Below are 23,874 nucleotides of genomic sequence, written 5' to 3' on the forward strand. Positions count from 1 at the left end.
ATTTTTGAAAACATAAATTGAAAATACCTCAACGTGTCTTGAGGTTCAACTCATTACTCGCAATATGAGTTGAATTTTGAAAACAGAAATTGAAATTACCTCAGCTTGTCCTGAGGCTCAACTCACCTCTCGCAATATGAGTCGATTTTTTTTTTGAAAAACAGAAATTGAAAATACCTCAGCATATCTTGAGGCTCAACTCATTTCTCGCAATATGAGTTGAATTTTGAAAACAGAAATTGAAATTACCTCAATGTGTCTTGAGGCTCAACTCATTTCTCGCAATATAAGTTGAATTTTGAAAATAGAAATAAAACTTACCTCAACGTGTCTTGAGGCTCAACTCATTTCTCGCAATATGAGTTGAATTTTGAAAATAGAAATAAAAACATCAAAATACCAAAACCTGTTATCTGGTGGAACTCAGGTGTCTTTTCCTTTGATTCAGTACAACTATCATCGCATCTTCTCGCTCTACTGGAGTATCTGTATATGTCATACATGATGTTATCATGATATGCACATGTTTGTCTTGAATGATTTTATGCCTACATGATTATGCTATGAGTTTTAGGCCTGTTTGTCGTATGTCCTTCTTCGTCATGATTTTTGCGATGACATGTATTCATTATTTCGGCTATTGACTTTCTCTTTAGGCCCTGTACCCGTCCTCAGGCTTCACGAACAAGCTACGTTTCTCAGTTATCGCTCTCTTGCCCCTGGTTGAACTTTATCCTTGCTTTGAGGCTCTTGTACTTATCGAGTTCTTATCCAGGTAGTGCTTAACATTTCTTTTGTTTAGAGTATGTCATTTCACTATTTATCATGAAAATAAACGACATAATGAGATGCATGAAAATGGTCAGGTAGGGACAAAGGGATACCTCACATTTATTTATTTCAAACGTGGCAAACAAAGAAAATTAACCAATGATACCAAAAAAAATGTCATAAAGAGAAAAGGGATCGCATTCAATGGATACAGATGCTCTAGATATTCAACACACGAGCTTTTCCACGTTTCTTATCAAGAATCTTTTCGAGCATGACTTCTTGCGTAGAAGATTTCGAGCTACTGAAAAATGCTTCAAATACTGTAGTCTCGCTGTTTAACCCACCATTCAACCGCCTTGCTCTTTAAGCCTGGGTTTGCTTCATTAGAATGCCCTTTCGGGTTTTCATCCTAATCTTTTGTGTTAATCAAGATGCCCTTTTTGGGTTTCCACCTTGATCTTTTTTTTTTCAGGCTCAATATTTCTTCACAGCATCTGAATTCACTGGATTAGGTAACTCTTTCCCATCCATCTCAATGAGAATCAAAGCTCAGCCTGAGAATGCCTTCTTTACGACATATGGTCCTTCCCAATTCCAATTTGGTGTTCATTTTCTCGTAAGTCCTTCTGTATTGGAAGAATATTTCTCAGCACGAGTTCTCCTTCGTGGAATTCTCTTAGCCGTATTTTCTTGTCATGGGCCGCGATCATTCTCTTCTGGTACATCTGTCCGTGACAAATTGCCTTTAAACGTTTTTCTTCGATGAGGTTTAACTGGTCATATCGAGCTCGAACCCATTCTGCCTCCTCTAGTTTCGAATCCATTAAGACTCGTAAAGAAGGGTTCTCAACTTCGATAGGTAGCATAGCTTCTATTCCATAGACCAGAGAGAAAGGAGTTGCCCCCGTAGATGCCCGTACAGATGTGCGATATGCATACAAAGTAAATGGTAGCTTCTTGTGCCAATCTTTATATGTCTCAGTCATTTTCCCAATAATCTTCTTAATATTCTTGTTGGCTGCTTCAACAGCTCCATTCATTTTCGGGCGATAGGGTGACGAGTTATGATGCTTTATTTGAAACTGCTCACACACTTCCTTCATCATCTTGTTGTTCAGATTCAAGGCGTTATCTGAAATGATTCTCTCAGGCAAACCATATCGACAAATGATTTCCTTTTTCAAAAATCTGCAAACTGCAGTCTTTGTCACATTGGCAAACAAAGCAGCTTCTATCAATTTTGTGAAGTAATCAATAACCACAAAAATGAACCGGTGTCTATTAGAAGCTTTTAGGGAAATTGGCCCTATAACATCCATGCCCCACATAGAAAAAGGCCACGGAGAAGTCATGACATGAAGGGGCGAAGGGGCTACATGAATCTTATCGCCATAAATTTGACATTTGTGGCATTTTCTTGCAAAACTAATGCGCGCTTTCCATCATCAGCCAGTAGTAACCGAGTCTCATAATCTTCCTGGCCATAGTGAAACCATTGGCATGTGTCCCACAAATTCCCTCGTGGACATATTCAAGTATTTTTCTGGCTTCAACAGCATCTACGTATCTCAAGAGCACCTGATATTTTCCTCTTTTGTACAGGATATCCCCATCAAGAACGAATCCCGCTGCCATTCTTCTGATTGTTCTTTTGTCGTTCTCATTTGCTTGTTCGGGATACTTTTGATTCTTAATATATTCTAAGACATCATGGAACCATGGTCGTCCATCCGGCTCTTTTTCAATGCTGAAACAATGTGCAGGGACTTCATATATGCTCATTTGAAGAAGCATTATTTTTGTTTCTCTGTTTGCTTTGAACGTTGAAGCCAAAGTGGCCAGGGCATCAGCCAATTGGTTTTCTTCTCGTGGGAGGTAATTAAAAGTTATTTCTTTGAATTCTTTAATCAGCTCTGCCACTAGATCACTGTATTTGACCAGTTTCAAATCTCTCACTTCCCAATCTCCACGGATTTGATATATCACCAAGGCTGAGTCTCCGTATACCTCTAAAGTTTTTATGTTTCGTACAATTCTTGTATGAAGTCCCATGATACAAGCCTCATATTCTGCTATGTTATTGGTACAGAAAAAGTTCAGCGTGGCAGTGAGTGGGTAATGGTTCCCTTCTGGCGATACTAAGACTGCTCCAATCCCATGTCCCAATGCGTTCGATGCACCATCAAAGCTCATCTTCCATTACTTCTTTTTTGATGACTCGTATTCTTTTTCTACAATGCACATCAAGTCTTCATCCGGGAAATCAAATCTCAAAGGCTCAAATTCCTTTGTCGTTCGAGCAACTAAAAAATCAGCTATTGCGCTCCCTTTTATCGACTTCTGACTTACATAGGCAATGCCGTATTCCGATAGGAGGATTTGCCATCGTGCTATTCTTCCTGAGAGTGCCGGTGATTCCATCATGTACTTTATTGGATCCAGCTTTGAAATTAACCATGTTGTATAATACAACATGTATTGCCTGAGTCTCCGAGCTACCCAAACCAGAGCGTAACAGTATTTTTCAATAGATGAATATTTTGCCTTATATTCAGTGAACTTTTTACTGAGGTAGTAGATCGCATTTTCTTTCTTTCCTGACTCGTCGTGTTGCCCCAGTACGCAACCCATTGAATTTTCGAACACAGTCAAATACAATATCAATGGTCTTCCCGGAGTTGGCAGTACTAGCACTGAAGGACTAGACAAATATTGTTTTATCTTATCAAAGGCCACCTGGCATTCCTCATTCCATTCTCCCGGGTTATATTTTCGAAGAAGCCGAAAGATTGGGTCGCATTGGTTGGTACGTTGAGCGATGAATCGGGCGATGTAGTTTAACCTCCCTAAAAATCCTCTGACTTCTTTTTGCGTGCGCGGAGGTGGTAACTCTTGAATGGCTTTTATTTTATCTGGATCAACCTCAATGCCTCTTTCACTGACAATGAAGCCTAGCAACTTTCCCGAGGTAGCCCCAAACGTACATTTGGTTGGATTAAGTTTTAGCTGAAACTTTCTCAGCCTTCCAAACAACTTCTTGAGCTTCACCACATGTTCTTCTTCCCCTCGGGACTTAGTGACCATATCGTCGACATAGACCTCTATTTCTTTATGCATCATGTCATGGAATAATGTCACCATAGCCCTCTGATATGTTGCCCCAGCATTTTTTAGCCCAAATGGCATCACCTTGTAGTAGAATGTTCCCCACATTGTTACGAAGGTAGTTTTCTCCATATCCTCAAGGGTCATTTTGATCTGATTATACCCCGAGAATCCATCCATGAAAGAAAACAATGAATGTTTTGTTGTGTTATCTACCAACGTATCAATGTGCGGTAAGGGAAAATTATCTTTAGGACTTGCTCGATTCAGGTCACTATAATCCACGCACATTCGTATTTTACCGTCTTTCTTTGGCACCGAGACTATGTTAGCCACCCATTCTGGATATTTGGAAGCTTGTAAGAAACCCGTCGAATTACTTTTTGACCTCTTCTTTTATCTTTAACAGCATCTCAAGTCTCATCCATCTTAGCTTTTGCTGAATGGGTTTGCATTCTGGTTTATCGGGAGCTTATGAACCACTACATCTTCATCCAATCCTGGCATTTCTTGATATGACCATGCGAATACATCTTTATACTCGCGAAGCAAAGCAATCAAATTATGCCTGGTGCCCCTTGAAATAGAGGTCCCAATCTTCACTTCTTGCTTCATTTCTTCAGTTCCCAAATTTATTGTTTCAACAGATTCTTGATGAGGCAAAATCTGTTTATCCTCTTGTTCCACCATTCTTAGCAAGTCAGGAGACGAGACATAGTCTTCTGCATTTTCTTCGGCTTCGAATTCTCCTAAACAAACAGCCTTCTCAAAATCAATTTCAGGACTCGTAACGGGTTTGTTCATGCTGTTGACATCTGAGCACCTGAAAGTTGAATGAAAAAGGAGACTATAGAGGGGCATCCAAGTATTGGAACCAACAAACGAAATGTTATGGCATGGCATGAGGCAAATGTGAGGATTGCCTATGAAAGGAGAAAATGATTATGAAATTAGTGATAATGTGAAAGATTATGACAAAATGCATCTTCATTGATATTCATTTGAATGATAAAGAGCGAATGCAGGCTCTTACAAAAGAACTCTATTATATCTAAGGACATAATAGAATGTTAACGTTTGAGCATTACTCTGAAGACTTATAAACTACAAGAAGGTCCTCGGCAGTCCAATTGTTCAACCTGAAACCCAGGGGAGAAGAGCGTATCCTTGGGACGTCTTTACTTGCGTTAGCTCCTTTGTCAATGACATTTATACTGATATTCTGAAAACCCTTTTCAATCATTAACATTGTGCCTTGTGCATTATCCTGCCCCGAGTATATCATTCCCGCAGACGTAAATGTTCTTGACAAAAGAGGGAATTTCATAGGCTCTCATCCTGGTTCTCGGCCTAAGGTTCTCGCGATCCTTCTTTCCTGATCTTTCTTCCACTGCCTTCTTCTTTGACACATGTCTGGCTGAAAACCTAAACCGTATCGGGCCTTGTGGTGTACTGGTTTTAGAGCCCTGACTATTCCTTACAGATATCTCCCTAAACCTCTTCTCGCTCGAGCTCTCCTTCCTATAGTCAACTTGATACCCATCCTGGTATTTCTCGACAGTTTTGGCTCGGGAATTTTGTTTCCCTTAGCGAAAAATGTGCCATTCACAAACTCAAGGGATCGGAAGGAACATTCCACTGCGTCTTTACTTACTTCAAGATATGGCGCATCAGTAGAGATAGATGCGATAATATCTTCTTCTCCCTCGACAGTGACCAAACAACCATCCATGATGAACTTTACTTTTTGATGGAGAGAGGATAGAACTACTCCAGCAGAATAGATCCAGGGCCTTCCCAAAAGGCAGTTATACGAAGGTGTGATGTCCATGACTTGGAACTCGACATTGTAAATGTAAGGGCCCACTTCTAAAGGGATATCAATCTTTCCCATAACTTCACGCCTTGTCCCATCGAATGCCCTTACCGTGGAATGACAAGGCCTTAAATAGGACAAATCTATCGGAATTCTGAAAAGAGTGGCCAAAGGCATGACATTGAGTGCCGAGCCATTATCGATAAGCACATTCGGTATTATGTAGCCCTTGCAACGAGTCGTAACATGTAGTGCTTTCACGGAGCCTCTACCATTAGGTGGTATTTCGTCATCACTAAAAGAAATGAAATTATCCGCATTCAAGTTGTTCACCCATCTATCCTGCTTCTCCACGGATATATTGTTTTCCACGTAAGCTTGATTCAACACCTTCAGCAAAGCGTTCTAGTGTGGCTCCGAATTTAGCAGCAGAGATAAAACCGAGATTTGTGCTGGTTGCTTATTCAATTGTTCCACCATATTGTATTCACTGTGTTTGATAAATTTCAAGAACTCCTGTGTTTCCTCCTCATCCACAGGCTTTTTAGTTTCTTGCACGGGTGAAATTTCTTGCTCGTCTTCGGCCTCATGCATCACTGTTTTCCCTTTTTCCTTCCAGTCACTGTTCTTCTTCACTAGTTCAACCTCTTTCGAATAACATCTTCCACTTCGGGTAAAATGACCTACCTCTCCAACATCTCCAGTTATGGCTTTGAGCTTTTCATCTTCCGGTGTGACGATATTGATGTCATATTTTCATGGTACGGCTTTGTCGTCCTTGTACAGGAAAGGAGACGGTACTTCGATTATCATTTTTGGTTTCACTAGCTCTTTCGTCGCATCGTAATAAATTACTAACGGTCGATCCGCGCTATAAGGGAGACTTGATGACTGGTTGTCAGAGGTGCATACTTCTCTTTCGTTGGTCTCTTCCCTGTTGTTAAGGACCTTAATCTCCTTATTATCCATCCAGTCTTGAAGCAACCTTTTAAATTCCTCACACGACTGAATGTCGTGTCCTACAATTCCATGAAAATTGCAAAAACTTTGACCTTCTTCTCTGAGAATTCTATCAGGGTGACAAAGCAATCCTTTCGAACCAAGACCTCCAGTTTTTCTGCAGAGGCGTCCTTATTTCAAAACACATCTTCTGACTTTCCATTCGTCCTCTTTCCCCACTGTGCTCACATTCCCTTCAGCATGGTTAGGGAACGGGTTCCCAGTTGCGTTACTGGCACTATCGAATCGTAGGATACCCGCGTCAATGAGTCCTTGAACTCTCCTCTTAAAGGCTAGGAAATTCTCCGTGGAATACCCCTGGTTCCCTGCGTGGTATGCACAATTAGCATTTGGATCATATCACTTTGGGTATGGAGGTTTAAGGGGTGCCATGTAATGGGGAGAAATCAGCTATTTCTCCAAAAGTTTTGGGTACAATTCCCCATACGACACAGGGATAGGAGTAAATTACGGTCTCTTGGGATTAGTCCTTGCTGGTCTTGTTTCATTTCTGGGCTGGCTTTGAGCGGGTACCGTGTTTTGTGGGAATGTGGTGACGGGTCTTTGGTTGTTCGTGGCGTATACGGGGTAGGAAGGAGGTGGTGCTTGGTAATATGGGGTTTGAGGGGGATAATAGAAATTTGGAGGTGGATAACTTCGAGGTCGGGGTTGGTTTGGATATGGATTAGGGGCATAATGGCTTTCTATTCCCACCATGTGGGCTTCTGGTTCTTTCTTCTTCATGGGCACTTCCTTTTTTAACCTTCTGAACCTTTCATTCTGCCGCTCTTGACGGCATTCTCTATGAGCTCACCGGATATTACAATATCCGCAAAATCCTTCGTGGTACTTCCCACTAGTTTGTCATAAAATGACGTTTTTAAGGTGTTGCTAAAGAGAACGGCTATTTCCGTTTTCGTTAGTGGGGGTTCCACTTGGGCTGAGACGTCCCTCCATCTCTGCGCGTATTGTCTAAAAGTTTCTGATGGCTTTTTCTCCATCATTTGTAAAGTCATCCGATCAGGCACCATATCTGATACACGCTTGTACTGCTCACAGAATGCCGACGCCAAGTCTTTCCAAGATCGGATCCTTTCCTTACTGAGCTGGTTGTACCACCGAAGAGTCGATCCTACTAGATTGTCTTGAAAACAATGTACAAGTAGCTTATCTTCGTTCACGTAACCGGTCATTTTTCGGAAAAACATGACAAGATGTGCTTTTGGACATCTTGTCCCATCGTACTTTTCGAAATCAGGCACCTTGAACTTCGGAGGCAGGATTAGGTCAGGTACCAAACTGAGTTCTTTAGCACCTAGTACCGAGAAGGCTTCAGTGCCTTCTATTGCCTTGAGTCTTTCTTCCAAACTCCTATACTTTTCTTGAGCCTCGTGATCATCTATTTTCAACTTGGCTATTTCGACTGGATCATCTAAATCTAGAACTACAGGATTGGCAGGGGTTGTTCCGGGATTTGACATAAATGTTCCTTGCCCTAGATGAGCAAATGGCATAGGTCGTTGTTCCAAGCCTGTGGATTCCCCTTGAGTATACCCTCTTTGTGCTACGTGGGCATGTGGTGGAGTGAATCCTGGGGGATAGAGTGGATCTTGGTCATGATTAATTCTTGATTGAGGTTCCATACTGTCGGGGTTCTGCATGGGTCCTTTTCCTTTGACCAAAACTGATATCATCTCCATCATTCTAGCCATTTGATTCTTTTGTTCAAGTGATTCCTCTCGAGATCTTATTATCAAATCCCTCGTTTCTTGCTATGACTTAGCCAGTTGTTCTTGTAATTCCTTCTGGACTCTTTCCATCCTTTCGATTCTTTCATTGAACTCAGCCTCCATTGCTCTAGTTTGTCAACGTGTTTTATACGAATGGCGTAGTTCCAGATTTGAAGTGTTGCAACTGTGAATTATATGATTCTAACCTTAGTGAATGATTATGGGACATGTACATGCAATGAATGAATACAAAAAGAGGCGTTGATTTCAATTCAATTTCATTAGAAGAACTTCACTAGAAGAAAAATTTCTTTACATAGAACGGATGATTACATATACGACTTCGCCCTAATGCCCAAAGTCTTAACTTTTCTAAGAAGCCAAGCTAAGCTTCGACCTCGGTCTGATTCCGACTCGTACTTTAAGCTCAATATATCAGCCTGAACTGCCAAGGTTTGCAAGTGATCAGCTATCTCCCGAACCTGAGCTATAGCTTCGCCCATGACATAGTCTCTATCTCTAATCTGGTTTTAAGAATGGTGAAGCTGTTCTCTGTAATGGTCGTTGTTTATCTCAAGAAGTTCCACTCGAATTTTGCTATCTCGCAGTGTGGTCTCGAGTTCTTCTATTTTTCCTTTCACCTCTTCGATCCTGCTCAGACTAGCCTTTAGCTTAATTATCGAATTATGGTTACGATGTTGCTGAAGTAATCTTTCCAATTCAGCCACCCAAGCTCGTAACTTCTCCTTTTCGTTTTGGGTTTCTAACAAGCTCTTCTTCAGAGTGTCCTCTCGTACTTGGGCATCTTGAAATCTTTTCTCCCAATGGTCGGATCTAGTCTTTTCCTCTTTAATCTCTTGACGCCATTGCTCCGACGTTTTACCTAATCCAGTAGTTTTTATTGTTATACGAAGCTTCTTGTAATCAGTTTTCAGACTATCTAAATCTTCATCGGCCTTGTTCTTTCCTTTCTTTAACTTCTCGGCCTCTAGCTTGTGGATATCGACGTCTAACCCCAACTTCATTTTATCTTCTTCTAGCTGCTCTATCTTCTTCCCCAACTCTGAGTTTCTTTTCTCAAAATCTTGCTTAATGATCTCTAACTCGGATGGGATGACCCGTAAATGCTCCTCTATCAGTTGTGTGTTCCCTTGATTCTGCCTAGGGATGTTGTCGTTGACTCTCCTATCCCACCACCATTCATACTTGGGGGTCATCATCGGGCCTACAGTGAATCTTTTTATTCTTCGAGTTTGGTTCCATGCATCTGATATCTCGCAAACCCTCTTTTTATAATTGTTGTCTTTATAGGGGAACTCACATTGTGCCAACCCTTGTGTCACCGGTATAAACTGCCTTGATCGATACTGCCTTAACACCATCAGTGGAGCGTATCCAATGGCTTCCCATATTCCAGCCAGAGGAACCCAGTCAAAATCACCGCACCTATATAAGATCTCATCAGAAATCAACTACGGAGCCCTCCATTCAATGTCTTCGGCCCGCAAATTTTGGAGAATAGTTATTCACCTCTCTTCGGAGATGTCGTCCCGCCTCGATGTGGCCACTAACTCTCTTAATGGGGAATAATCCTTAGAGAATATCTAATAGGAGACCTTCTACACCTTCCAAAAATGACTGTGGAACCAAGTCAAAAGAAGCTGTGCGCAACCAATAAATCTTCCCTCGTCCGCTCTCCGGCATGTATTCAAGGATCGAAAAGTTTCTGCTAGGATTGCCGGGATGGGTGTGGTACCTTTATCAAGTCGATCAAATAAATCTGAGACAGCTTCATCTATGTGTCCAAGTACTTTAGGAAAGACGATCAACCCATAGAGACTTAAGGCAAAAACATCAACCCTTTTCTTCGAATCCGGGTACGCAAGAATAAAATCCCTCAAATTCTTCCAAGGAATACATTTACTATCCCCTTTTTGCTTGATGCGGGCCACAACCCATTGCTCGCTCATCCCCGTGATATTCATCAATTTCTTCAAAAAGGGAGGGACATTAACAGGTCTTGAATAGGCCCTATCGGCCTGAATCTTCGGGCAATTAAGTAACGCCATGTATTCCTCCACCGTAGGTACTAAATCAACTCCTCCAAAAGTGAAGCAAGCTAGAAGCGGGGTTCCAAAATTGCGAGGGCCGGAACAAGTACTTGTCCACCTTTACATCGAGCAAATAGTGTAGGTCGCAGTAGTTACAAAGAAAAGAGTTGTTTGACTTCGCCCTTCTAACTATTCCATATATCCCTTAACTCTTGCAGGTCGTTCTGAGTCACACTGATGCGAGTGAAATCCCACAACTCTGATTCATATCCCTCGGTCAAACTATCTCCTTTCTCCTGTTGCGTTCTCTCAGACCACACTCGGACGGCCGCAATATCCTCCATTCTATCAAGAAATCCTTTTTCCATGCTAAACTCTTCTAATTAGTAACCGAACGTAAATCAATACCCTTTTATGATGAAATGTCATGCGAAAATGATCAAAATACAACAAGTTAGTATTATATACAAAGAATAGAATTCAAAGCAAATAGTGAGTAAATAAGCACCTAATCAGGTAACCACTAGGGTTTGGTGTGGTTCTACCTAGGGTAGGCTCCTAGGGCTCATTACATGTAGTTTCGTTCTAAAGTAAAGGTACCTGAACCAGCAGATTCCTCGATCCTAATCCATTATAGGTTCATACAGACTGAGTTTGATTCAGGGGAATACATTTCCCTACGGCTATACGGAGGTGAAAACCTCACGAAGACGCAAGTACGGATGTATCCCGAAAGCGATCCACTATCCTATACGGAGGTGAAGACCTCATGAAGGAATAGTTTTTCACTTCCACTTAAGAGGGTGAAATTGACCAATAATGCGATGCGATATGCAAAGATACCTCAAAAAATTAAACCACTTAAAGCAAGCATATTATGAAGAGAGTTACGAAAATAACAGACAACATGCAATGCAGTAAATTTAAAATCGATTTTCGATTTTTGACAAAAGACAAAAAAATAATCAATTTAAGGCTTGACTCTCGAGGTCCCCAGTGGAGTCGCCAAGCTGTCGAAACCATTCTTTTGAAAACGGGGATCGACTTTGTTTGAAAGTGAAAATTAAAACGGAAGTCGCCACCAATCTTTTATCAGGTGTGATCAGTTCACATTTGTTTTAATAAATCAATTTTAGTTTACTAAAACAGGGCCTTTGGTCTGCGAAACTTGAGAGAATGAGTTCGGGAGTCGGTTACGTGCGAGGAAGAATTAGCACCCTCGACACGCCCAAAAAATTGGTACCGAATTGATTAGTTAGTGTCTTAATGTCGAAAATTAAAAATCGGGAAGGGACTTGAAATACGATCTTTTCTATTAATACTGATTTTAAAATTCTTGAATTAGCTTAAATCGATTTGTTTAAAGATTTCCTTATCTCGAGATATTGGAGTATCACATCCCGTAAGTTAGGACACAATACCATGAATTCCCGAGCACAAGGTCGTCTTTTGATTTAAATTGGAAATCCGTGCATTTCAAAACTCAAAAGGATATTTAGCTATTTAGAACCAACAAGAGAACCGAAACCCGTAAGTTAGGGCACAATTCTTCGATGTTCCAAAATGCGAAACATTGCCTTATTTATTGAAATTAGTAAAACATGAATAAAAATCTTTAAAGTAATGAACAACGAATGATATAAAATAGGCGGAGACAAAAAATAAGCGAGTTGAAAATACATTGAAACAAATAATAAATATGACAACAATATTAAAACAAGAACAATGCATGCGATATATTAAACGTAATAATAGTATCCAATGTGAAATAAAAACAACGAATATATACATAATAAAGATATTAAGAGTATGTACGTAAAATATATATATATATATATTTATAAATAGTAATAGTGTTAGAAATATACTATATATAGTGTTTGAAGTATATACATAAAATAGTGAAAATATAACTAGTAATGTTAAGATATATATAATATATACATATGTATAAAATAGATATTAAAAAAATATGTACATAACATATATGAATATATATAATAATATTAAAATAAAATAATAAGTGATAATAGTGAAAATAATAGGTATAATAATAAATATGATGATGTATGAAAATAATACTATATATAAAAGTATATATATACTCATATAATAAAATATATGTACTAGTATTAACAATAAATATAATAGGGATAAAAATAGATATAATAATACGTACAAAATATGGTATTAAAAGCATATTGCATATATGTATATAACATAATATTTATATATGTACATAAGATGATATAAAAATATATATATATATGGAACAGCATAAGAATTATATGTAACTAATAACATTAAAATATATACATAATATATAAAATACATATAATATATATATTAGAAATTATAATAATATAAAAACTATTCATACGCTATATAAATACATACATATATATATAAATAATAATGATGTTAGAAATATACAATGATATTAGAAATATATATAAAATAGTATAAAAGATGTATAACTAATAATGTTAAAATATATACACAATAATATATATAACATACAATATTGAAAACATATATACATAATATATACAAAAAATATATAGATATACATAATATAATATTAAAATATTTACATAATACATAAATATTAGGGATAAAAGCGACTAATAATAATGCTACATAAGTATATACATAAATATATTAAAACATATACATATATATATATAAATATATATACACTAATATATAGTAATCATGATAATAATAATATTAAAATATAAAATTAAATATAATAAAGATATTCAAATAAAGTAATAAATTAACAACATATATAAATATATATATACATATACGTATGTAAAATATACATTACTACATAGTAATATTAATAATAGTAATAGATTGATATTAGTAACAATAATAATAATAGGAAACAGCAGTATAAATAATAGCAAAAATGATAAAATTAACTAATTTAATGACAAAATAGCTAAACCATAAAAAAAGATTAAATCGAAATTAAAACAGAAAGTTTGAGGCGAATTCGCAATAAAAACAAAAAGAAAGGACTTGATTGGACGCGCACAAAACAAATGAGGGCTAAAAACACAATTATTCCTCCCCTCAAAACACAACACAACAAAAGGGACTAAATCGCAAAGCGTTACATACTTTGTGACCAAATTAAAAAAAAACTGAAAAAGTACTTGATTGCGAAGCATGAAAAGCGAAGGGCTAAAGTGCAATTAGCCCTCCAATGAAAAACACGCGATCCTTGGGCGGGCCGGGTCAATAAGCGGGTTAGGCCAAAACGAGCGTCGTTTTGGGGTTTAAAACCAACCAAAGCAGCGTCGTTTTGGGGGCTATAAAAGGCTAAAATTTGCAAAAAAAAATTATTTAGTGAGGAGAGAAAGAAAAAAAGAGAGAGAAGGGAGAGAGAAGAGAGGGGGAAGGAGATTTCCGGCCATGGGCTTGTCACCGACCGATCGCCGGACCACCGTCGCTGGCCCTGGCGCCGACCACCATACACGGTGGCCGGAAAAGGTAATGTTTCCTCTTTTTTTTATGTTTTAAAATATTATTTTATTTCTATTTATGTATTTAGATAGGAAAGAAAAAAAGATTCAAAATGAACAAAAATAAAAATAAAAAATAGCGATTCACCTTAGGTTTTGATCTGATTCGATGATATTGCACTGTTTTGGTATTTTGGAATTATTCTTGTATTTTAACCTACTAGTATTGATGCAAAAAAAATCCTCTTTGTATTGATAGCCAAAAATTCTTTTTTCTCCCCTCTTTTACATGATTTTTGAATGGCTTTTTATAGCCATATTTTACATGATTTTCTATTATTTATTTTTCTATTTCTTTTGTAGGTGATGGTGGCAGACAATGAATATCAAAAATGGGAGGAAAATGGGACAAGTGGGAAAGTGGCTAGGTAGCTAGGGTTTCTTGGTTTTTTTTATTTTTGGTTAGGTTTTTTTGGGTTTAATGGGCTTTTGAATTGGGTTTAATATTTGGGTTTTGTAATGGGTTTGGGTAGATGTAAATGGGTCATGGGTTAAGGGTTTTAGCGGGTTTAGAGGTTTGGTTGGGTTTTGATGTAATCGGGCCCGGGTAATTTGGGCTTCGACAAGCGTGTTAACATTTTCCAGTTTGTCTAAATATAAATTTATTTTTATTGTATTTAGAAAAGTGATGCTTTATAATTTGTCTTTAATTTCATCTTTTAATATATATGAACACATTTGAAAAGCAACATAATAACTAAATTTAGATATTGTTTGCAATTACACACGTGTAACTATTGTAAGAGAAGGGGTGTAGTTAGGGGGTTGGCAAGGGCTTACCCTGTAAAATAAAAAAAATTTATTTAGGCCTTTTAAAATTTTAAATTAGTAAATAAAAAATAAAATAAAATTATTTAATCCTTTAAAACTTATAAAGAAATAGACTATTAAAATGATGAAATTGTATTTTTACTAGCGTAAAAATTACAATTTAATTTCGACCCCCTAAAAAAAATTTCTGACCTCGCCCTTGGTCATTAGCGAGTCCAATTAGATTGAATTCAATTTGAACACCTTAATTACACTCTTCAATTCTTACGGGAGGGTGTGAATGGTAGTTACACTGGTAATTAAAAACAATTGCACTCAATTCCGTTAGCCCTGTAACTTTCCAAACATATTGATACATCATTTACTTTTAAATAATTATTTTTGTACAACAATACTAATATTTTAATTTTTAAAATATGATTATATGTTATTTTATTAATCTCGTTTAAATAATTTAATTTTTTATTGATGAGAGATAATTTTTACACATTTTAACTTACTAAATAATTAACTAATTTACATAGTATTTATTATAAATTATGTATACTAAATTTAATTAAATTACACACTACAAGAAAATAAACTTTTAACAGCCTTTTTTTACCTTTAGAGGCGTTTTCACAAGCGCCGCAAAAACGCCGCTACAACAAACGTCGCAAAAATTTGCGAAGTTTATTTAAAAAAATGTCACAAAAGATCATGACTTTTAACGGCATTTGTGGAAAAAGCGCTGCTAAACGTTATCACTTTCCCCACAAACGCCGCTATAAAATGAACCTTTAGCGACGCTTTTCTCACAAACTAAAAAACATAACCTTTAAAAATATATTTTATTTTAATTAAATAATATTTATTTCTATGATAAATATTATATTATGTTTAATTTTAAAATTTGAACTTTAAACTATATACTTTTAAGGATAAATAAAAATATTAATTAAATTAAATTTTCTATTAAAATTTAAACTTCAAAACTAAATATAAAAATTAATGAATTTAAATTAACGAAACAAGATAATTGATCAAGTTAAAAAAAAAAAAAGACAATGAAGAAATTAAAGGTCAAACATCAGCTCCAATAATTGTTCAAAATTTAAGACAGCTACATTCAAATAAAAACTAAATAACAGCTAAAGCATCCAATGGAACATAATTTCACTCTTTATCACTAAATGTTTCCTCATAAACATGGCTTCATCCAAAACAAAACCTCACACCATTACAATTTGCCTTTTAAGCAGAAGCTGCTGCAACCTTCTTTCTTGGTGCTGCTTCAGTACCTATACATCACCCCCAATCAAAAATAAGAACATTTTGAAAGAAAAAAAATCCAAAATTTCTTACAAGAACAGAAATACGCAATGGAACTAAAATCAGAAAGCAATGAGCCTAAGGACATTAGCATTTTCCTACCTTCCCTGAAACCTATCTTGAACCTGCGAGGAACATGGCGAAGATACCTCTATACACCGGTGATGGAGATGTTAGCCTCATCTAATTGAAACCAACAGCTAGAAACACAAATAATCACACAAGTTAAAAAACCCAAAATAAGTACTTAAACACTCCAATTTACAGCATTCAAACACTTCAATTTGCAGCACTTTAACACTTCAATTTACAGTATTTAAACACTTCAATTTGCAGCACTTTAACATCTCAATTAACAACATTTATACACCTCAATTACATGAGTTGTTCATCCAAATGAATTATTTAAATATCAGATCATAAATACATATTAAAAGGACTGTTGACAGAGCTTCTCAAATAATTAACTGTTAGATAAATAGATTTTAATATTAAAAAAAAGGGAAAATTCCTGCTGGAAAATAGCCTATAGACGAGATCTGGAAAATTCAAAAAAGAAAACGGAAGGCAATAGTAAATAAAGCTAAACAGAACAAATTAAATCAAGCAATTTTCATTTTTCACTGAACAAAGATGCAAATTTTTGAACATTTTACTTCCTAACGTATGGTAATATATGCAGACAGAAAAGTAGAAAACACAATTTTTCGCATCATAAACAAACAAACAAACTAACTAACTAACTAACTAAACAGGAAAGTTCAACGGTATAAAGCTTCTATATTTTGATTTCTGGGTTCAACAAACAAACACATGATTAAAGCAGATTACCAACTATATTTATTACTCATATGAAATAGCAAATTACTTTTAGACTGAAAACAATATATCAGAATTACATGCTTAAAAGTTCAAACTCAATCATAAAAAATAAATATCTTGAAATTTCACCACAAGAAAAAAAAACCTGTAAGTGATTGTAGCCTGGTTTCCCAGCAGTTAGGAATCTATCTGCCAAAAATCCCCAAAAATAGGAATTTAATGAAATGAAAACGAAAAGTATTAGGTAGATTTATTGGCAAGTAAAAAGTTCGTTTTATTCTGTGAATATATGCGTCTTATCTGCTTCAAACTCTGGTAATCAGCTAGGGAGAAAGTCACCAAAGCTTATGATGATGAGTCTGTATTTCATACTGTCGGTATATAAATCTATACTCTTAACAGTGAATAAATGCATATATCTCGTTAAAAAAGCTTAAAAACAAGCACATAATATTAAAAATTTTAACATGTGACAGTAACTTATAAGCACTACGTTGGAAGATTGTATGATGATTTTGACCATGAATGTTAGCACTTATTAGATATGTCAACTCTGAATTTCCTACTCAACTCCAAAAGGAATCCATGTAAATGTGTCCTCATTGCAGAAAGATAATAAGAGTGGCGAATCCTATAGCGTTGGTAAGTGGCAACAGTGAAGATGATATAAGCATTTGTCCCCTCCCCCCCCCCGGGAAAAATCCCAAAGCATTGCAGGCAATGTGGGTCTAAGAAATGAAATGTGATAGAAAATAAAGTTAGAAAAGGCTAAACATCATACCTCATACTTTCCAATTTCCATTTATTCCACTTCTCCCAGTTTAATCCAACTCTTCAAACCATACCAAATTTTGAAAATCCCTTGTATTCTTTCACCTTCAAAAGGGGAAAAAATGGTTTTCCAAAGTGAAGGAGCTGAAACTGAAAGTAGATCCATTAAACAACAAAGCGAGCTAAGGGTTAACGAAGATAGCAATATTGAAGCAATAAAAGAAGAGTGGTTGAACCTATCAATTCATGATATATTGAGAAAACAATCAAACATTAAAATATATGTTTGCATTCACACTACCTCTCGAGGAATAGAATTTCAACTTGAGATTAAATTTAAGGGTATACTCTTTGACCCCCAATCACACCAAAAGGAGAAGGGGAGAGTAGCTACTTGAAATGGTACATTTTAAAGTTGCAGTAACAAGGAAATATGATTTGTCACTTTAACTTACAAGGAAATTAACAAGTATGACAGATAATATTCCCACGTCATATAAAAGTGAACATGCTAGTGTGGCATAGGCAAACACGAAAAACCAGAGAGGAAGTCAATGATTATATACTTACAGCAGATAAAGATTGATATGTGCCTTCCTTCCAACATCTTTCTCGAAGAATGGCAGGATGTGCACTCCCATCAAAAACACAATGGATGCGGGTGTCCCACAATCTAAGTAGCACTTTATCAACCAAAAGTAATTAGAAAAACTGAGCAAGTTGCTGAAAGGGGAAATCAATTCAGGAGAAAAAAAGAGTGCAGTGGCTTATGTATTAAGAGTTTTTCAAGCAACCAGATGAACCAGAAATTAGCATTTCTTCCTGGATACAGAGGGGAAAAAATGAAGAGATGGTTAAGAAAATGTCAACCACAAAGATTTGCATAATCAAAAGCATTTTGTAGTCACCCACTTACCCAAAATTGTAAAAGAAACCAAGAACTTGGCATGACTCTTTGACAAAAGAAAATAATGCAATCAACTGCCTTCCATTCTATCCTTTCCAAGATTATACCCATTGTAAAAAACCAAAACTTGTCTAAGTTACCACTTTCACAGAGTATTTACAGTATGGTGATTAAAATTGATGAATTCAAAAAGTGATAAAATAAAAGTGTAATAGCAGAAATTAAAGAAAAAGGACAGGAGATCAAAGAAGCAGGATAATTTCTTATAAAATAGAAAGGGATGAAGACAATGCTCCTTTAGTATTTGAATGCGAGAAAAAAGAACGGGGTTCTTCAAAATTTGCTCTTTTCTTTCTCGTCAATATACATGCACTTTCAGCAATAAATAAAAAAGGATATTATTATGTTTTTCTTATCCTCCAGCATATTTAGCTAAAACAAAATTCAGTGTTCTTTGTTTTTGCTTGTAATTTATTACTTAGCCCAATACTAGAAAATGATGCAGGAAATATTCAAAGTAAAAAATAGAGCGCAATTACAAGAAGGCGGGTTATCGGCGGATTTAGAGAGCGTAAGGATGTGGAGCATTTTTATATGATCATTCATAGATCATGCAATAATACATAGTCGGTAAGTATAGTATTAGTTTAGTTTTAGTACCACTACAGGACTGGAACAGGAATCTGTCTATGTCGGTGTTCATATTCATAGTTGATCCCAACCTACTCTCTTTTTTTTTCCCCCTAATTCTACTTGTTTTCTTTGCTTTGGCCCAAAACCAAATGTTTCCATTCATCTCCAAGGACATAAAATGAAAGAAGATTGAAGTTGGGAAGATGAAGAAGTTTTAAAAGAAAGGTAAATGTAATTTTAGGAGGAGCATTCAAGAAAAACCTGCGTAATAAACATGAAAACTTCCCTAAATGCAAACTTAAGAATGTTAAGAAAAGCATACAAAATACAATGTATCGTCTTTCATACCATGTTTATAGTTTAAGACACTGACCTCATCACAGAAAAGAATTGGTTCTTTTCATGTGAGCGCAGCGACATCAAGCCGCAGTGTGCAATCCTCCCAATGGATGCCTGAGCTTCCCTCTGAAATTTCTTCCCTTGGGTTCTGATTACAATTTAAAATGACAACAAAATCATCATCAATCACTATCCTAAATATCCTAGGACACAAAAATAAACCTTTGCAAAGTTTCGTAGTCTCTAAATTCCCAAACAAAAATAGCTAATGCATGACATAGAACAAAAGCCTAATTCTAGCAGCTCCTTTAAAAGAAAATACAACTCGTCTGAATCATGCTCAACCATGTCACTTCCACAATCATAGTCCAATATCCTGCTGGAACGGTTTACTGAAACATCCAAACAATCAATTGTGCTTCACTTTTAGTTTAATATTCAAAAGTAAAATAAAATCAAACTAAATGATCGTAAAATTGAATTTAAATCACCAAAAACGTTAAATAAAATAATCGACATTTCTTTTTACCTTCTGAATTTCCATTGAGCAGCAGAAGGAACTTTAACAGGAGGCAAACCTTCATGTTTCCAACCGTAAAAAGCATCTAATGCATTACGACGGCTGTGGCAGTAGAGACCGACGGCGACAGCGACGCAGCAGAGGGGTTAGTCGAGGGCGATGCACCAGGTGGTCCGGTCAGTGTCTTCGGTGGCAATGGGTTGGGCACTTGGGATGAAAATTTAGGGATTAAAGGAGAAGAGAGGAAATTGGGGAAAATTAAAATGAAACTATACGTTCCTTTGAAAGCCTAGAATTAAAAGAAACCCTAACAATCGAGAGAAAAGCAGTAGATATGATGGGTGAATTCAGTGCAGTGAAATGAAAAGGAAAAAGAAATGTGATTGGTGTAGGTGTATTGACTTAATGTTGTTGGAAGCAAACTTCGAGAGTAAAAAGGGACGGAGATGAGAAGAACAGGGAGGAAAGCAGGTAACCAAAATTGTTTTTGGGGAGTGAGCGGGATTTTGATTTCCCTTTTTGCGGCGTTTTCACGAAAAACGCCACTATAGTTATATTTTTTGTGGCGTTTTTCCCAAAAATGTCACTATTGTTCAATTTTAAATTTTTTTCATTTTTAACCTATTTTTTATTTTTTTCTTTCAAAATTTTTCTGTTGAGATTATATTTTTTGGAATTTTTGGAATTTTGAATATTAATTTTTTAATTGAAATATGGACTAAAATATTAAATATTAAATTTTTTATTGTTTTATTTTTATTTTTAAATTTTAAATTTTTTGAAGATTTTTATAATTTTAAATTAACATACAAAATATAAAAGGAAACTTTAACATAAATAAATTGGAATCGATGAATTAAAAAATATAAAATGACACAGCAATACAAGTATATTCTTTTAAGTATGGTTGTTTAAATTTTTATATAAATGACATTTAATTATATGTATACACTTAAATTTTGATAGAGATACATCTCATAATTATATATGAATTTTGGTTTAATGTGTAATTGTAGACGTGAAATTCTAATTGTGGTTTAAATGTATAGTTGAAACTTTAATTTTATTTAATCATACACATTTTAAAAATAAATACATCAATATATTTTTATATTGAATAAATATAAATATTTATGTATGCAATATATAAATATAAAATGACGTTATATCAATAATTGTGTTAATAATTTATAAGACCATAAACCATGAACACTAAAACCCTAACTATAATACACTAAATCCCAAATCATAAACTTTAAAACACAAAACCATTAACTCGAAATAATAAACATTATTGTGTAAACAATGTGTTTCTATTGTATAACCATAATTTTAATAATTATTGTAATTTTATGTGACCATAATTATAATTAATTAATTAATTTAAACCCTAAACTCCTAATCCCTAAACCCTAAACCCTAAACATTAAATCCTAAAATATAAACCCTGAACCCCTAACCCCTAAACCTTAAATCCAAACCCTTAAACCATAATCCCTAAACCCATAATCCATAAACCTTAAAATAGTAACTTATAAACATTAAACCCTTAACCATATGCCTCAACTATAAACCCTAAACTATAATGATAATTAATTCAATATTTTAAAATAATACTATCCTTTTACAATTATATAAGAAAATATTTAACATATAAATTAAAAACAATCAGTCATATACCAAAAATATTTAAAATTATTTTAAATAATAGGATTTTAATTTTTTAACAAATATTTTTCTATGTTTTACTTTCAAAATTTTTCTACATTATTTTTCTGAAGAATTTAAATATTCAATTAAAATAAATTGTATTTTAATATAAATAAACCAGTTAAATTATAAATAAATAGATGAAATGTTTTTGTGTGGCGCCGCTAATACTTGATCTTTAGCGGCGTTTTTAAAAAAGCGCCGCTACAGTCACTAAAAGCTCAATATAAAACTATGTCGTTTTGCAAATTTTTTTGCGGCGTTTTTTTAAAAATGCCACTAAAGATCGAGTATTAGCGGTGTTTTTTAAAAAGCGCCGCTAATAGTCAATCTTTAACGGCATTTTTAAAAAAGCGCCGCTAAAGCCACCAAAAGTGCAAAAAATTTTGCAGCATTTTTTGAAAAACGCCGCTAATGCTCTATCTATAGTGGCATTTTTTGTTTAAACACCGTTAAAAACGTCGCTAAAAACCTGTTTTGCTGTAGTGACATGATATTCATTATTAATTATTTATAATTGGTCAAGGATTAACTGATAATAATAATGAGTATATGATCAATGTTAGAAAGAGTTATGGAATGCTAGAATAATTAGATAAAATTGTTTAGAATGGTTATTTTTCGGATTAATTTTATTAGTAATGGTATTGTTGAATATTTTTTAGACTAATGTATTATAAAAATTTGTTTGATTTTAATTCTTCTTACTTAGTTTAGATAATTTTTTTAGTTAAACATGTCTAAGGTAATTACTAAGTTAATAATTACATTTTCATTCAATTACTCTAAAGGACTAAATTACCTAAAAAGGCTCATTTCCAAGCAAATTTACAGAAATGGACCGGTTACACAATTATTTACCGAAAAGAGCCACTTTTTGCAAAACACGCCTACGTGACTGCCAAAAAATGCTCCCTAGCGCGCTTTGCTGGCAATTTGTCAACCCCAACGGCTAATTTGTTTTTTACTGTTGGGGGGGTCCAACGGTAAAAAAAGTATAAAATCTCTCTCCTATTATTTCACACATAATTTCTTCACAATTTAGCAAAAAATCTCTACAATTTCTCCCTAAAGCTCTCAAATTTCTCATTAAATTTCTTAAAGCTCTTTATAATTAGTTATTTACTTTAATTTTTTTTCTAAATTAGTATTTTTTTTTATAATTTCAAAAATATTTGATCGTGTTAGCAATGGCCGGGGAATTAATTCGTCTCGATCATAAACATATCTCCGTCGAACAAATGAAAATGGTAATAGTTTATTTTAAATTTTAAATATTATTTAATATTTTTTCATTTATGTAATTTTAATTAATTTGTATTTTATAATTTTTTATAACAATTTGTAGATAGGTGTTACAATGTTATATTCGTAATATGTTTGGTCCGTCATCACCGTTAATAGAAAATTACTTAAGGGAAGTGGGTTTTGGGCACACGGCCATTATAGGCCGGAGGTGCAAGTTAGACCTGAAACTCATTAGCGCATTAATAGAGAAGTGGAGACCGGAGACTCACACTTTCCATCTTCTATGCGGAGAGTGTACTATCACATTGGAGGATGTCCAGTTACAATTAGGATTGCCGGTGGATGGGGCCGCACTCACCGAGTCTGTTCAATCTGCTTATTAGAGAGCCATAGCTACGATCTTTTGGGTGCGGTTCTGAATAATATTTACGGAGGTCGGATCGAGATAAGCTGGTTACGAGACACATTCCAGGAGTCGGGGAATGATTCGACTGAAGTAGAAAGAATATGATATGCTCGAGCATACATCATTGAGATGATTGGAGGTTATCTGATGCCGGACTTGTCATGAAACCTCGTTCATCTGAGGTGGCTGCTGAAACTCGTTGATTTTAGAGCAGCTGGCGAACTTAGTTAGGGGTCTACTGTGTTGGCAACATTGTACCGGGAGATGTGCGGGGCGGCGCCACCAAATAAAGCCAAAATTGAAGGTTACCTATCACTACTACAATCATGGGCTCGGTTTCACTTTCCACTTTTACGTCATTGAGTGAACCATCAATATACATTCTCACTAATAACGAGGTAAAATTTTTATTTGATTTTACAATT

General features: G+C 35.3%; 1 long non-coding RNA gene across 4 annotated transcripts; it reads right to left on the reverse strand.

Moving 5' to 3' along the window:
* Positions 1-15,783: 15,783 nt before the first annotated feature.
* Positions 15,784-20,605, reverse strand: LOC108462258 (uncharacterized). 4 transcript variants are annotated; one of them, XR_008286974.1, is made up of 7 exons: positions 20,095-20,605; positions 19,600-19,713; positions 18,257-18,369; positions 17,697-17,836; positions 17,061-17,104; positions 16,196-16,293; positions 15,784-16,062 (listed from the first exon to the last, which is right to left on the reverse strand). It is a non-coding gene; the product is annotated as an uncharacterized LOC108462258 (long non-coding RNA). The 4 variants fall into 4 exon arrangements; XR_008286973.1 differs by having other exon boundaries at positions 17,697-17,791; positions 19,600-19,957; XR_008286972.1 differs by having other exon boundaries at positions 17,061-17,836; positions 19,600-19,957.
* Between the last annotated feature and the right edge of the window lie 3,269 nt (positions 20,606-23,874).

The sequence above is a fragment of the Gossypium arboreum genome, chromosome 8, assembly GCF_025698485.1.
Source record: "Gossypium arboreum isolate Shixiya-1 chromosome 8, ASM2569848v2, whole genome shotgun sequence".
In the NCBI taxonomy this organism is placed as follows: Eukaryota; Viridiplantae; Streptophyta; class Magnoliopsida; order Malvales; family Malvaceae; genus Gossypium; species Gossypium arboreum.